At 38.6% G+C, this 12,759-nt stretch overlaps 1 protein-coding gene across 4 annotated transcripts in view; it reads left to right on the top strand.

Moving 5' to 3' along the window:
• Positions 1-12,759, top strand: part of DLGAP1 (DLG associated protein 1) — a 900,656-nt gene that overhangs the window by 116,595 nt on the left and 771,302 nt on the right. For all 4 annotated transcript variants that reach the window (XM_043558382.1, XM_043558383.1, XM_043558380.1 and 1 more), the window contains exon 2: positions 5,694-5,844. The gene's annotated coding sequence lies outside the window, so the exon portion shown is untranslated. The remainder of the gene's footprint in view (positions 1-5,693; positions 5,845-12,759) is intronic.

The raw sequence follows: 12,759 nt of genomic DNA on the forward strand, positions 1-12,759 counted from the left end.
TACAGTACAATATGTGTGTAGCCTTAAAGTAAGCAAGCAAAACACTGTTTCAAAAGTCACTTAGATGAGTTTTCATTCCTCTCCCTTTCAGTGTGGCTATATTAATTTATAATGCGATAACCATGAAGAATATTTCCGTGTATTAATGTCATAATTCTGTTATTTGTAACACTAACTTATTTGATGTACTATTCCTGATTCTATAGCATTTTCCAAGTGTCAAATCATTCATAAGTAGAAAGTTTCACCCTTCCTTCTCCGATCTCCTACCTTTAATTGATTGATTTTTTTTTTTGTCTCATTCCTTTTGCTAATACTTTCAGGACAATAGTGAATAATAAGGGAGAGAATGTGCATCTTCCCCCTATTTCGCGTCTGAATAGAAATGCTTCTAAAGTCTTCCCATTGAGTAAGATACTGGTTTTAGAACTGAGGAGTATAAACGTTGTTCATCTCCGTGCCCTCTATTTTCTTGAGTAGTTATTATAATGAGGGAATGTTGAAATTTCATGAAAGCATGTATGGACATAACTATGGCATAGCATGTTAGTAGATTTCCTAATAGGAACCAACCTTGCATTTCTGGAATAAAACACACTTGGTTGTATGCATTAGTCTCTTAATGTGCTGTTATTTTCTGTTCGGTAAAGTTGTATTTAGTACCTTTGTGCTGACATTCATAGACAATATTAGCCTATGAATTTCTTAAAATGTCTTTTTTTGAACACAGTTCTTAGTTGAGGTACCAACATTTTACTGACTTAAACAGAAGTGTTCTTTCACTTCCAATTTATAGTGTGTTGGAACAATTGGAACAATTTATAGAGCGTTGGGACTATTTGGTCTTTGAATATTTTTTGGAATTCACCTGTGACACTGTCCGGCTCCGTTGTTTTTATGAGACTGATCATTAATAACTTTCTCCGTTTCTTCGATGGAAAACGATCTCTTGAAACTTTGCCTCTCTGGGGTCAATTTTGGTAGTATGTGTTTCCCTGGAAAGTTGTGCACTTTATCTAGATTTTAAAACTGAAAGCAAAGATGTCTTTTATAAGCTTAGATGTTTATAGAATAGACCCTTATGATTTTCTTTTACCTTTTTTAAAAGTTAATTCCTCACCACTTCTTAATTTGCATAGTTTTGCCTTTCCTCTTTGTTTTTCTGGTCAAAATAGCCATGTATATTTTGTTACAGCTTAAAAAAGTCTTAATTCCTTCATTAGGCTACTGTTTTCAGATTCTCTGATCACTTTCGGCTTCTGCTCTTAGTTCTTCCCATATCTATTGTCCATTGACTTTTGAGATAGAAATTCAATTTGTTAAAATTTTTTCATTGCTCCTAATGAACATACTTCACTATAAGAAAAAAAAATGTGATAACGTTATATCATGAAAGACTTCTTTTTTGGAAAATAACCAACTGGTTCTAAATTTTTTGTGGAAAAGAGATAACAATAACCAATGTGATCTAAAAAAAAAATCAGAAGATGCAAATAACCAGATATCAAGACTATAATGTTCGAGTGACTACAACAGGGTGGTATCGTCACAAAGGTGGACAAATGGATCATTGTTTGGATCTAGAAAAATGTGACACAAACATGGACTCAATATTTATGACAAAAATGAAATTGCAGTTTATTAGGGAAAACATGGTATGGGTCAGTGGTGTATACATAGGGGGAAAAATGATTCTTCACCTCCTACCTTAAATCATACACAAAGGCCAATTTCAGATGGAGCGTAAATCTATATGTAAAAGATAAATAATAAAACACTATAAGAAAACAGAATATTTCCATGACCTTGGACTGGGCAAATCTTCCCAAAATAAGAGCTAAGAAAAACATGAACCTTTAAAAGACAAATTATCAATGGAAAACTAAAAGATTCTTACTCAACCAAAATTCATTGAGAGTGAAATGCACCACAGCCTAAGAAAATACTGACAGTAAATATTATGAATGATGCTAATTAGAGTAAAACCTTGGTTTGTGAGCATAATTCACTCCAGAAACAGGTTTGTAATCCAAAACACTCATATATCAAATCAAATTTCAAGAACCATTGGCTCAGTTGTGATCATGTGACATTTAGCATCATGTACTACTTGTATTGCAAGACCTCATTATCAACCTAAAATTTATAAGAAATGTTTCCTCGTCTCATGGAACACTTTCAGGAGAAGTTACAATCCAAGGTTATACCATATATATACACATACATACACACATATGTGCATATACATACACACATATACATATGTGTATGTGTGTATATGTACACACACACACACACACACACACACACAGTAGATTCTTAACCAGAATATATAAAGAAAGTCCACAACTAAAATAACAAAGTGGACAACGTATTGAATTGAAACTTTGAACTGAAACTTCACAGTAGGTAATATCCACAGAGTCAAACATTTTTAAAACCTTCACTTTTCATGGGGGAAAGGCAAATTGAAACCACAGTGTAATGCCACGATATGCCCACTAAAATAACTAAATGAAAAAGACTGAAAATCCCAAATATTAATGATGACATAAAACAAACGGTACTTTTACACACCGCTAGAATAATGTCTCGCTCGTGCATATGCCCGCGCGTGCGCGCGTGCGGGCACGCACACACACACACACACACACACACGCATGTAGGACTGGCTGAAAAAAAGTTGCGTTAGTCTCTTCTCCAGCTTATGTTGCTAGAAATTTGATAGGTTTTTGAAAAGGATTTACAGGAGACATTGCTTTGCCTTCTCCTTCTCTCTAAAGCCAAACGTTGGCAGAGGTGATGAGCTAACACCAGAAGATGGGAATATTGGATGAGTTCTTCATGGAACAATCAAAATTTATTCCCTAAGCAAACAATAAAGAATGCTGATGATGGTGGTAGGTGATAAAAATGGGCAAAACAGTAGAGAGCTGGAAGGCGTGAACTTCAGACTGGAGTTGTTGAAAGGCACCAAGCAGTGTTACAGATGTGGGATGTTTCTGACTCAGGAGAAGCTGCAGCCAAAGAAGAGTCCTCCTGGGAACACATGGCAAGGCATTCCAAGTCATTCATCCCAGCAGTTGTCATGTGAATGGAGGAGATTGGGGAAGAAAGGAGGGATGAAAGAGAGGGGTGGGGAGCAGGTAGGGTGGGAAGTCAGGCCCCTCTGGGTTGATTGGGTTTTTCCAGATGCACATGCCTCGGAGCTACAAAGTCTCTCCCGCAGGTGTGAAATAGCGCCAGCAGACAACATAGTGACAATCTTGGAGGAGGCCATCAGGTGCGCCCAAGGAATTGAAATAGACCAGTAGACAGTTGTAACTCTAGGCAACGGGTGTGCCATCATAATTGAAAGGAGGAAAACCAAACGGGATAACAAATATGGGCAAACATTTTTATCTTTACCATCACAAAAAAGCAAGTTAAAATCAAAGCCAACCAGGAAGTTCATTTTCTTTGCCTGCCAAATACCAAAAATGTAAAAGTTAGATCCAGTGACAGCAATGAAATCAAACTGCTTGTCGTTCTGGGTCACGACAAGCACAAATACCACGTTCTAAGAAGACGGCCTGTGAATATACATTGAAATCTTGCCACATGCTGGTCGATCTAGTGATTTTACCTCTGCAAGCGAAGCCAGTGGTTAGGAACGTTGGTTTAGAATTTGGATGCTGGAGTTAGACTATACGGATTAAGGCTGTGGTTCTGTCATTCCTATTGATGTAAAATCAAGCAAGTCACTGAGGCTCCTTGTGACTCAGTGTGCCCATCTGTAAGATGAGGTTAATTACAGTACCTACTTGTCAGGGTATTAGGAGGATTTTTATACGTAAAGCAATTAAAACAATATGCCTGGCAAATGCTAAGCCCCACGTGAGACCTTGTTACTATTTTAGGTCTGCACCTGCTCATCAAAAATTCTAAAGTTTTCAGAAATCAGACTTTGTTAGATTTTAGAAAAGTAATATGAAATATATAGAGGCCATATGATATAATGCCCCCCCCCCAGGGTGTTTGGGGGAAGGGCCCATAGTTAAACCCATTAATACTTTCTTTGTAAATTATAAGAATATTCATATTGAGCATTGTAAATAGTGGCTTCATGTCAGTTCAGGTCAGATGTGATTTTCCTACCAAATAAGAATTAAGAAAATCCTTAAGAGAATTGTTGGAGTCTGGTATTGTCATAAGGGATTACGCATCTGTGCTCCATAATATAAAAAAAGTGAAACTTTATGTAAAGTGTATAATACGTTATTTAATAAAATATTTATAAACTATTAAAACCTTGAACTGCTTGTTCATATTGAGTTAATACGAACTGCTTGTTCATATTAAGTAAGTAAACAATACAGTATTGTTATATGTGTAGGAAAAAAGCTCACCTTAGAAAAATAGTCTGGAAAATAATATACCATGTTGTTAGCAAGGGCTATAATGAGGTGGTGGAAATAGGTTAAATGTTTTCATTTTCTATTGTATTCAGATTTCTAGTAAAGATACTACTATTATAATGAAAAAAAAAATCAAATTGACTTAGTATATAGCCTTAATTGTTCTGTAAATTTGATAAGTAATTTGAAAAAGTTGTCTTTTGTCCATTATCTTTCCGTGGTAGTAAATGTTAGTATGAATCACTCCTTCATGATAATTAAGTAGAAAAATTTCTTTGAACGTTCTAATGTGTTTCACATGCTGAGTTTCATTGGCTAATTTCAGTTGCGCTCTATCTCGTAAAACTTAGTATAAACTTAAGGCAAGTTTACGAAAATTAGTATTTTTCATGAAACCAATAGTAACAGCTAAATTTGATATATTTGCTCTTGGCTATGGATAGCATCAAAATATTCCAAATCACTCTTCCAGCATGGGAGTTCAGAAGCAGCAAAGGCTTTGGAAAATCAGACAGACATGGCTCCAGTCCCAGTTGTACTGCTGTCTTGTTGTGTAATTTGGATAAATTACCCGTTGCCTGACTCTTGGGTTCCTTATTTGCAAAAGAGAAGTAATAAGTCAGCTGAAGATGAAATAAGAATTTCTAAAAAGTACCACCCACTGCTTTATAGTACATGCTCAATAAACGAGTGTTGTCTTTTTCTTTCGCTGAGAAAAGGAGAAACATGAGGGAAGGGAAATAACTACTCGTTACTAAGCCACTGTTGAAAGCACCCTTATTAATTTGTTCCTTTCGTAGTCATCTGCAGAAGGTGTCCACAGCTTGTCCAAGAGGGAGGTGGGTGGCTGAAATGTGACATGAAGTCTGGGCGTTGGACCCAGAGCCGACATTCTTTTTTTTTTTTTTTTTTTTAAATTTTTTTTTTCAACGTTTATTTATTTTGGGGACAGAGAGAGAGAGAGCATGAATGGGGGAGGGGCAGAGAGAGAGGGAGACACAGAATCGGAAACAGGCTCCAGGCTCTGAGCCATCAGCCCAGAGCCCGACGCGGGGCTCGAACTCACGGACCGCGAGATCGTGACCTGGCTGAAGTCGGACGCTTAACCGACTGCGCCACCCAGGCGCCCCCAGAGCCGACATTCTTGATGAGTAGGTTAGCCTGCCAATGAATTACGCCGAAAAGATACGACGAGGCTGGTATTCGTGTGGTTTGACAAGTATGTGTAATATTGAAAAAGTAACTACGCCGCTTTAACAGATACGTGTTCGTTTTCTGTCGCCACCTGTGTTTCAGGACTTTGTGAATGGTGCTTTGGAGCACCTTCAGTGGTCATTGCTCATCCCTCTTCCCGGTACACTTTCTGGAAGGGACCAGCCAGCACACATCCAGTTAACTCACGTCAATGGGGTTGTGGAACAGATCACGCTCAGCTCACTGAGATCAGGTAAGAGTTTCAAAATATGTTTGCTCTTGGCAGGTAGTATCTGACCTCATGAGCTGCTCTGAAATCTTTCTGCCTTGTTAGAAATGGGAGAGTTACGTTAAATAACCAGACACATGTTGGATGGGAAAAAAATAGGCTACCGCAAAAAAACATGGGTATATGGGTTGAAATGTTTATTACTAGCTAAGCATATGCTGATGTACTTAAAGTTATTTTTATTACTTAGGTAAAGTATAGGGACTTAGCATTTAGTACAAGGGGAGTTTCAACGCAAGCATTCTTGTAAAATATAACAGCAATACAGTTTTATGAAACCTGTAATTGCTATAATCTACATTATTTTTACTGCTGTAAAATGACTGTAAATTGGAGAGGCTATCTCCTTGAAATGGGTTATGATGAAAATGTACCTATTATGATTATCTTTATGCAAATCCTTCCCTAACTGTGAGCTTCCTTTACCTGTACTTCAAATCCATGTGAGTTCACTTCCGTATATCTTGTGCTCAACATCAAAATCTTCTGTTTCAATATACGAAATTGCCAGTCACTCCAGTTGGGCTTAATCAGCAAAACAGACGTGGAATTGAAAAAAGACGGTAAAGTTGAATCAGAGTGGAGGTTAGTTACTGCAGGCAGTCCTGGAGGGTGATGAATTAAATGGCCAAAGGTGACAGGCTGTCTCTTAGAAGGACACTCTAGTGGGTACCATGAGGACACAAGCTACGTGATGAAAATGGTGCTTTGGCCATAACATGAATTTGTCTTGGGTGGGTAGATGTTGAGGATTACAAGTTGTCCAAAGGTTTTGCTTCTCAGGCATACAGGTTATTCTGCATCTCAGATACCTGAGATTCCAGGTAAGTCAGTACTCCTAGATATAAAAGGAAAGACACTGAATATTCAGGTAGAAGATTCGGGACCAGACCTCTTGGAAGGCATATTCACCTGCAGTGTGTAACAAATTTTCAAGTGTCTTATATACAATGTGGGGAAGGGATGTCCCGAAAGTCTCCTAGTGAACAAAACCTGATAAATGGAAACTGGCAAGATTGAAGGTATGTAAAGGCCCTTGATCATAGCACGGTGGCTGAGAACATGGGCTTTGGAACCAAATGAGCATCTGTGGTTCGAACTCTGACTATGCCACCTTTTGGCCATGACTTCTTCTGGACTAGTTGTGAAAATCATAAGTGCTGATTTACGAAGAGCGCTTAGTACTGGGCGTACACATTGAGCATTCAATAAATGACTATACTACGTGGTTGTGCGAACGTTTGTCAGGGCTTTTGTAGGTTGACTCATCCCTGATCTTAATACTGTTTTCTTGGAGGGCTTAAATTTCTCATTTGTAAATTCTCCTACCGTAAATATTCCTTCATCTTCCCTAGTCAACCATAGGAGGACATTATTATATTTTTCAAGAGTAGAAGTTTTTAAAAATCTGGCACGTATTAACTTTTTGAAGGTCACTGATAATTTAAGCCTGATGATCTCAAATCTGCCGCTTTGTCGTGGGTTTTGATATTGGGTCAATTACCTTACTTCCGAATAGTTTCATGTTTGAAATGAGAACGACAGAATATCTACCCATAATATGTTCTGTGAATATTAAATGAGACCAAGTGTATGACACAGAAACATGCCACGCATGTGAGCTATTACTGATACTGCTATTGGCTGCTATTGTTGTGATTATTCTTCCTAAATACATTCTTACCCACCTCTGGTATGATCGCCGATGTTGTCTTTAGTTGACGGAACTTGAAGCAGAATTTTCTACAGAATTGTTAACAAAACAGGAATATATGCAAGATCTCAGGTCATGCTTTAAATCTTGAACGTGATTCATTATGTTCATCACTTGGTGCCCATAGAATATAATAACTCCAGTTTGAATGCCAATCTCATTTTGCGATGTGACCAAATTACCTCCAAGGACAACTGCTTTTAAAACTCCCAACTTTGATTCTTTCCAGGGGGATCTATACGACTTCTCTTTTAAATTGCTTCACATTTTAATGATTCTTAATAGCAGATTTGGGCCATTTCATCTATAACATTTTACTCTTGCACCTGATGACCTAAGCTATTGAATCTGTGAAATGATAAACTGCTAGGTAACCAGGACACCTTCACTTTGCACTACCTACTCCAGCTGAAGTTCTGACTTTATATGCAGTACGTATTGCCGTTTCATTTCCCGATAAAATGACGATCAAGGAATTCAGCGACTTGCTCAAGGTCACGCCCCCAAGAAATGCGCAGAGGCATAGAGTGTGGGTAGAGTGGCCATAGAGACTAATCTATATCAGTTAATTTCAAAACTACCTTTTATTTTGTCACGTTTTCCACTTTACTCTCCTGTCAAAGGCTCTTCGAGGAAAAAAAAGTTGCCTTCAGAGTTAGGACCCAAAATCTGTTTTCGGTCTGACGGAACTAGGCAGTGTTAAGAACATCAGTACCGCTTTGGAAAAGTTTCTAGGTGGTCTGTCCTATTTGTCCTACAGTATCTGCTTTGATTCTTGGGTAGGAGTAGAAATAGGGGTAGACTTGAAGGATGGTGAAAGTCTAAGGGAAAACTTCAGGTGTCGCATTACATACGTCTAGGATATTCCAGGACAGTTCCTAAGAAGAACAGTTCTATTCTCCAAAGTTTTGAAGGAAACTAACCATTTGGTTGATACTGGTGGTTAATAGAGACTTCAAGCCAACTTCAATTGCTATGACCTTTTATTAAGTCAATACCTAATCATATTTGGTATTGTTTATGGCAGAATCCAAGGATAACACAATTGTCTTGTTGAATTTCAGTTGTTGGGGCAATCGCAGGGACAAAAAGCTTTTAGTACTTAAATCTTTTTGTTTTTTCAAAACGTATGTCAATTTGTACTTAGCGTATATTCTTATTCAATCTTATTTCTACTTTATAAGAAAACGGATACTTCTCCTTATTCACGTTTTCCTTATGTTATTAGTATCCCCTCATCCTGAAAGTATATGGATAACAGTAATTCATAATTCTTGGTATGAATTGACTGGAAAGAGCATAGAATTCCATACAGGTCTGGAATTAACTAGATGATATTCATGAAACATTTAGGTACACCTTAGCTGTTAAATAACACTGAAACGTCGATTGTTTTAAATACTCTAGACATTTTTTCCAGAAGACTTGTTGCATACGTAATGTTATTTAGGTTCACTTCTATAATAGGATTTCAAGAAGATTGAGGTCTAGTGAATTGTCCTTTTACGTTTTATTTTTTGTAAAAGTCAATTTTGTCTAGGAGTAGCAAAACGTTTTGTCTCTTACTTGGAAAATTTATTAAGATCTACTTGGGTGTATTGAAAATCTGACAGTACAATTAAAAAGTATGGAGGGTTAGCAGGCCAAGAAGAATCATGTGGGTGCACAAATATCTTCAATTTTGTTACATTTGCCCTAAAAACTAAGTCTGTGGGAAGGAAAGAGGGGACATGAAGTCGAAGACCAGGTAGCTGTGACTTAAGGCCCCTTACTTTTTTGGCCTCTTGAAATACACTTGGTTTCCTGAAACAACTTTACTGAGTTGTGAGAATTGAGTGAGATAATGTTTCTGGAAGTGTTCTAGAATTTTAAGGCTCTATAAAAATGGTACATGTGAATGATGCTATTACCACAGGTGTTAACACGGAAACTTTCAATGCGAGAATTTTAAATGTGAAAGTCTTTCCAATCTTTTAATAAAAAAAAATTCCAAAGTTAAGGATTTTAGTGGGCTTGACATCACACTTAGAAGCCTGCAGTAACTTGTGTTTTTCATGGACAGAACATGTGCATTCACAGTAAATAGTAAATACTGACATTGAGTATTTTATTTTTGTTAAATAATACTCATGTTGGATTATTGAGTCATGAAGATTTGGAAATCCCTGGCACTGGTATCAGAGAAATTTTAAGCAAGGAAGAATTAAGATTCTTTAAAAAATTTTTTTTCAACGTTTATTTATTTTTGGGACAGAGAGAGACAGAGCATGAACAGGGGAGGGGCAGAGAGAGAGGGAGACACAGAATCGGAAACTGGCTCCAGGCTCTGAGCCATCAGCTCAGAGCCTGATGGAGGGCTCGAACTCCCAGACCGCGAGATCGTGACCTGGCTGAAGTCGGACGCTTAACCAACTGTGCCACCCAGGCGCCCCAAGATTCTATAATTTTAGCAGTTCTAAAGAAGTCAGTTAGAATTATGTATATTCTGGGGCACCTGGGTGGCGCAGTCGGTTAAGCGTCCGACTTCAGCCAGGTCACGATCTCGCGGTCCGTGAGTTCGAGCCCCGCGTCAGGCTCTGGGCTGATGGCTCGGAGCCTGGAGCCTGTTTCCGATTCTGTGTCTCCCTCTCTCTCTGCCCCTCCCCTGTTCATGCTCTGTCTCTCTCTGTCCCAAAAATAAATAAACGTTGAAAAAAAGAATTATGTATATTCTATAATACAAATTAGAAACTGGAGTGAATTCATTAGCATGTGTGATTAGGAAAGATAATTTATAAGAAGCATCCATTTGCCTGTAAAAACTGTGTTTCTCGACTATAGCTGTGGGCTTGTCCATTTCTCTTTGGGTTCTAACACATACCACCCCCTGTGATAAGAGGATTTGTTAATAGGTACAGATCCATTAAGGACAGTCAGGTCGTCTTGATGAATTGACTTACCACTGAAATGTCTCTGTTGACCCTTGTTATATCTCTTGTTCTAAAATCTTGTCCTTAATGAAGCTATTCTGGCTTGGTATGTCCAATTTCCATCTTGTTTACTTTTAAAGTTTCACTTAAATGCTTCCACATGATGCTATTTTCTCCATGCCTCCACTCATGCCCCTTCTATCCCATCCATAGACTCTGTGTGTCAGTGAATGGAACACCACCCACTCAGTTGCTCAGGTCAGAAACCAGGGAAATAGCTCAATTCCTCTTCTCATCGGTCAAACGTATCCTAGTGATCCTCAAGAAAATGTCACAAATTTATCCACTTTTTTCCATATCTGTAGCATGAACCTCAAGAGGTCAAAATCTTCCCTACTTTAGAGTGCCTGACTTCTCTCCTAGCTCCCACCCCTGCCTCCCTTCACTCCACTGCTGGCGCAGCAGCCAAGGACGATCTTAGCATACGTTCCATCATTACCCTGTTGAATCCCTGCAGCCTCTCCCATTGCACTCAGAGTAAACTCTGAGCTCTGACCTGGGCCTGGAAGGCCCCGTATGATTGGTGTCCTAACCCCCTCTCTAAACCCATCTCTCCCTGTGGACCACCCAGCTTTGGTTCCACCTGGCCATTCCATTTCTTGATTCTTAAAGTTTTGTTTTGTTTTTTTTCCTGTTTGGTGCCCCCGCTGTTGCATCTCACTGGAATAAATTTACTTCAGCACTTGGCATTGTTAGCATTTAAACTGAGACAGCATGCATGTTAAAGAGATCGCTCTTTATTACTTCATCCTCTCAACAAATATTGGTTCAGTGAATGCTAGATGCCAGACGCTGAGCTCCATGCCGAGAATAAATTGCAAAGTCTAAAGATGTTTGGTCTTTGCCTCTCAAGGAGTTTACAAGTCCATGAGGAAGACAGACATCATTCAATGCAAGTGCAAATATTCACTGAGGGAAGTCCCATAAAGAAGGTGAGCACCACTCTCAATGAAACCCATAGTAAAACTGAAAGAGACTGAAGTTGTAAATAGTGAAATAGTGAAATAGTTGTAAAAAGTGAACCCTGTGAAGGGTTCTTTGACCGTGATCTGAAAGGGGGGTAAGAGTAAAATGATACTCTGATTAATTAACTCCTAGAAATTCAGTAGACATAAAAAGCAAATGAATGGAAACTTTAGCTCCTATATAGGACTGTTAACAAGATACATTATGGCCATTTCGATGAGACCCATCACTATTAGTAACTAGTTACAACAACTATCAATTTTTTACAATCTGTATCTAAAAGCAAAATTATGGGTTTATTTTTTCCAATGGAGAAAAATGATAGTTTGTGCGCTGTGAGATAAAAAAAAAAAAAAAAGGAAGAAAAGTTTGGTGGCAAGTTTCTTTTTTATTTTTTTCAACGTTTATTTATTTTTGGGACAGAGAGAGACAGAGCATGAACGGGGGAGGGGCAGAGAGAGAGGGAGACACAGAATCGGAAACAGGCTCCAGGCTCCGAGCCATCAGCCCAGAGCCCGACGCGGGGCTCGAACTCACGGACCGCGAGATCGTGACCTGGTTGAAGTCGGACGCTTAACTGACTGTGCCACCCAGGCGCCCCAGCAAGTTTCTTTTTTAAATAAACTTCTTACTGCTTTTTGCAAGCTTAGTAAAATGAAAACGGATTTACATGGCCGTAAAGATTATCTTAATGAAAACAAATGCTTGAATCTCCAAAAACATATTTCTTAGGTCTCATTCCAATATCTCAACCCAGTTCAACTCTTGTTTTGAACCGGTCTTGAACCTAGAGGCATAATGGGCCAAGATAAGGGACAGGACATATTCTGGATCTCTTTCTTGGTCTGTCATCTCAAATGGTCTGGGTTGAACGTAAACCCAGTAATCTAATTAGAGGTATGACATTTCATATATTCCGTCAAATTGACTGAAATGTAAGAACCTGCTCTTAGTCCCATTCTCCTTTTGTCCTTCCAGCTGTGCTGAAATTAATAGTCTCATCTACAAAGTTCTTTCCGCCTGCCTAAAGCCATATCACGCTCACATCGTGTATCACTCAACCGTTGATGGTTAATAAACCACCCCAAATTTAATGGCTGAATACAACAACCATTTATTTAACTCCAGCTTCTGCTGCTCTGGGTGAGGTTCTGCTGATCTCAGGTTAGTCATGGATTTGAGATCAGCTAGAGAGTCAGCTGGGAACTGCTAGTCCTTAGACTGCATCAC

The sequence above is a fragment of the Prionailurus bengalensis genome, chromosome D3 (genome assembly GCF_016509475.1).
Source record: "Prionailurus bengalensis isolate Pbe53 chromosome D3, Fcat_Pben_1.1_paternal_pri, whole genome shotgun sequence".
In the NCBI taxonomy this organism is placed as follows: Eukaryota; Metazoa; Chordata; class Mammalia; order Carnivora; family Felidae; genus Prionailurus; species Prionailurus bengalensis.